The following is a 5,000-nucleotide window of genomic DNA, read 5'->3' on the forward strand; positions in this document are numbered from 1 at the left end:
TAAATCAAAGCAAGCAATTAGCATTAAAAAAGTATAAAAAATGAATAAAAGCTAATTGAAGCCAATCATAATTAATAAAAAAATGATACATCATTTACAAAATTTAATTAATTATGATTTTTGTTTTAAAAAAGTAAATCCAAGCAAGCATTTAGCATTAAAAATCAGGAAAAAGAATGAAAGCTCATAGCTGCAGTGTTTTCCAGTGTGTGATCATAATAAATAAATAAATAAATCTTAATATATAAACAATCATAATAAATAAACTGATTTTTAAAATAAAAACAACAATTAAAAATGATTTTTGTTTTAAAAAAGTAAATCCAAGTAAGCATTTAGAATTTAAAAAATCAAAATAAAAGCTCATTGCTGCAGTGTGTGAAGGCAATCATAACAAAAACAAATAAAATAAGAAACAATTAATTATGATTATTTTTTTAAACATAACATATAATCATTTAGAATTTTAAAAAGTAGGAAAAACAGAATAAAAGCTCATTGCTGCAGTGTTTCAGTGTGTGATGCCAATAATATATCTATAAAAATCACTTAAATATTGAAATAGGAAACAATTATTACAATTTAAAAATAAATACATAAAAAATATTTTTAAAATTAATTTTATAATTAATTCTGATTTAAATCAGGGTAAGCATTTAGCATTAAAAACAATAAAAAACAGAATAAAAGCTCATTGCTGCAGTGTTTTCTAGTGTGTGAAGCCAATCGTAATAAAAAATCCCTGATTATTAAAATTTAAAAAAATTATTTATTATTTAAAAGCATAAATCAATTAAAAATGAAAGATTTTTAAATTAAAAATAAGAATTATAATTTTTTAGTTTTAAAAAGTAAATCCAAGCAAGCATTTAGAATTAAAACAGCAGGAAAAAACAATAAAAGCTCACTGCTGCAGTGTTTTCCAGTGTGTAAAGCCCATCATAATTGTAAAAACTTGATTTTTAAAATAGCAACAATTCATTATGATAAAAACACACAAATCCATTAAAAAAATTATTATGATTATTAAAAAAAAGTAAATCAAAGTACGAATTTATAACTAAAAGTAGGAAAAACGTTAATAAAAGCTCATAGCTGCAGTGTTTTCCAGTGTATGAAGCCAACCGCAATTAATAAAACAACTGATTAATAAAATGAGAAACAATTAATTATGATTATTTAAAACAAAAAAAGTAAATCAAAGTACGAATTTATAACTAAAAGTAGGAAAAACAGAATAAAAGCTCATAGCTGCAGTGTTTTCCAGTGTATGAAGCCAACCGCAATTAATAAAACAACTGATTATTAAAATGAGAAACAATTAATTATGATTATTTAAAACAAAAAAAGTAAATCAAAGTACGAATTTATAACTAAAAGTAGGAAAAACAGAATAAAAGCTCAGAGCTGCAGTGTTTTCCAGTGTGTGAAGACAATCATGATAAAAAAACATAATTATTCAAATAAGAAACAATTAATTATGATTTTAAGAAAGTAAATCCTTTAAAAACTGTTTTCAAAAATAAAAATAACGATTAAGTTTGATTTTTGTTTTAAAAAAGTAAATCAAAGCAAGCATTTAGCATTAAAAAAGTAGGAAAAAGGTTAATAAAAGCTCATTGCTGCAGTGTTTTCCAGTGTATGAAGACAATCATAATTAATAAAACCCTGACTTTTACAATAAGACACAATTAATTATGATTTAAAAACAATAAATCAATAAAAAACTGATTTTTTAAACAAAAATAATTAATTATGATTTTTGTTTTTATAAAAGTAAATCAAAGCAAGAATTTAGCATTAAAAAAGTAGGAAAAACAGAATAAAAGCTGCAGTGTTTTCCAGTGTGTGAAGACAATCATAATTAATAAACAGAATTTTAATAAGAAACAATTATAAATGATATTTTTTATAAAAGTAAATCCGAGTACAAGAATTTAGAATAGAATAAAAAAAACAGGAAAAGCAAAATAAAAGCTCATTGCTGCAGTGTTGTCCAGTGTGTGACACAATCATAATAAAAAAGCTCATTATTGAAATAAGAAACATAATTAATTATTGAAAAGCTGATTTTAAAATCAAAACAACAATTAAATATGATTTTACAAAGTAAATCCAAGTGAATCCAAGCTATAAATATAGCATTAAAAGTAGGAAAAAGGTTAATAAAAGCTCATTGCTGCAGTGTTTTCAGTGTGTGAAGACAATCATAATAAAAAAAAAGCTCATTATTAAAATATCAAACATAATTAATTATTGAAAAGCTGATTTTAAAATCAAAACAACAATTAAATATGATTTTAGATTTTACAAAGTAAATCCAAGTGAATCCAAGCTATAAAATTAGCATTAAAAGTAGGAAAAACATAATAAAAGCTCATTACTGCAGTGTTTTCAGTGTGTGAAGACAATCATAATTTAAAAACCCTGACTTTTACAATAAGACACAATTAATTATGATTTAAAAACAATAAATCAACATAAAACTGATTTTTAAAACAAAAATACCAAGTATTTATGATTTTTGTTTTTATAAAAGTAAATCAAAGAATTTAGCATTAAAATACTAAGAAAAACATAATAAAAGCTCATTGCTGCAGTGTTTTCCAGTGTGTGATGCCAATCATAACAAAAAAAGCTCATTATTCTTATTCTTATAAAATAAGAAACATAATTAATTATGATAAAAAAATAAATCCATTAAAAAGCTGATTTTAAAATCAAAACAACAATTAAATATGATTTTAGATTTAACAAAGTAAATCCAAGTGAATCCAAGCTATGAAATTAGCATTAAAAAGTAAGAAAAACAGAATAAAAGCTCATTGCTGCAGTGTTTTCAGTGTGTGAAGACAATCATGATTAATAAACTATTAAAAAACAAAACAATTAATGATGATTATTTTAAAAAATGGTAAATTAAAGTAAGCATTTAAAATAAAAAAAGCAGAAAAGCAAAATAAAAGTTCATTGCTGCAGTGTTTTCCAGTGTGTGACACAATCATAATTAATAAAACCTAATTATTAAAATAAGAAACACAATTAATTATGATTTTTCTATAAATAGTAAATGAAAAGAAGCATTTAAAAGTAGGAAAAGTAAAAAAAGCAGTGTTTTCCAGCCGGCGTGAGAGTCTGGCGCAGCTAATTAAACTCCAGGAATATTCACACACACTTTTAGCATAACAATAGCGAGCGGCCGGCGCTGTTTAAGCGGAGCTCGTGTGTGTGAAGAGGCCTTTTGTTTTTCTGTGCACTCTTTTGTGGATTCATTAAAAAAAAAAGAGAAGGAAACCTCGAGAACCGGGTCGATGTCGTCCGGCGGCACGCAAAACACACGCCCGACGGGCCTGAAAACACACACACACACACTCAGACGGACGGACAGAGCGCGCGCGGAGAACACGGAGATGTTGTCCTGCAAATTTTTTAAGTGTTAAAATAGCAGAATAAACAATCACAGCAAGAAGCCTGGCAGAGGATCAAGACGGGCACAAAGCGGGCAAACACACACACACACACACACACACACACACACACATACGGTGTGTATATTATAGAGGGCACAAACACACATGGACACATTCAAATTTATACACACACATTTATATTTATATACACTCACTCACTCACACACACACGCACACACATTAAAGAGGGCATGCCACACACACTCACACACACGGATACATTCACATTCGTACATACACACATATACACTCACAAACACATTCAAATTCATACACACACATAATTATATACCAATACACAACACACACACACGCACGGACACACACGCACGCAAGCACACACACACACATTAGGACATGCCACACACACACACACACACACACACACACACACACACTCAAATGCATACACACACACACACACACTCAAGATGGCATGCCACAAACAAACACACACACACACACTCACGCACGCACACACATACATTCACATTCATACACACACATTTATTTATACACACACACACATACATGCATACATTCACATTCATACACACACTTATTTATACACACATACAAACCCACAAACACACAAATTTAAGAGGGCATACCACACACACACACACACACACACACACACACACACACACACACACACGGACACACACACACACACACACGGACACACGGACACACTCACATTCATACTCACACAGACACACATTTAAGAGGGCATACCACACACACACACACGGACACATTCATATTCACACACACACACACACACACGCACAGGCCTACACATTTGATCCGAGGGCGGGAAAGTCCAACTTGGCGGCAGCCAAAATTCTACTTACAGATGCCAGAAATTAATTTCTAATGTTGATAATATTTACATGTACATGATGATGTCATCGACACACAAAACACACACACATTAGACATATTCATTATTATAAATCACATGCAAGACGATCCGTGAGCACAGAGTTTACATTTAAATAGTAAAATATTAAATATAATAAATAAAATATAATAAAATAATCATAAACATAATAAAATATGAAATATAATATAACAAAATAATAATATAGTAAATATAATATAATAAAATGATAATAAACATAATAAAATATGAAATATAATATAACAAAATAATAATAAAACAATAAAATATTAAATATAACATAACAAAATGATAATACACATAATAAAATATAAATATAATATAACAAAATAATCATAAACATAATAAAATATGAAATATAATATAACAAAATAATAATATAGTAAATATAATATAACAAAATGATAATAAAACAATAAAATATTAAATATAACATAACAAAATAATAATAAACATAATAAAATATTAAATTGAATATAACAAAATAATAACAAAACAATAAAATATGAAATATAACATAACAAAATAATCATAATACAATAAATATAATAATACTCTGCTTGAGAAATTAATAAATCACCATATAAAAAAAAAAAACAAAGGAAAAAACCCAAAAAGCAAAT

The 5,000-nt window shown here is 27.1% G+C and overlaps 1 protein-coding gene across 8 annotated transcripts in view; it reads right to left on the reverse strand.

Moving 5' to 3' along the window:
* Positions 1–5,000, reverse strand: part of LOC130214212 (transcription factor 4-like) — a 317,282-nt gene that overhangs the window by 94,837 nt on the left and 217,445 nt on the right. The window lies entirely within an intron of this gene.

Source organism: Danio aesculapii, chromosome 21 (assembly GCF_903798145.1).
Source record: "Danio aesculapii chromosome 21, fDanAes4.1, whole genome shotgun sequence".
Lineage (NCBI taxonomy): Eukaryota > Metazoa > Chordata > Actinopteri > Cypriniformes > Danionidae > Danio > Danio aesculapii.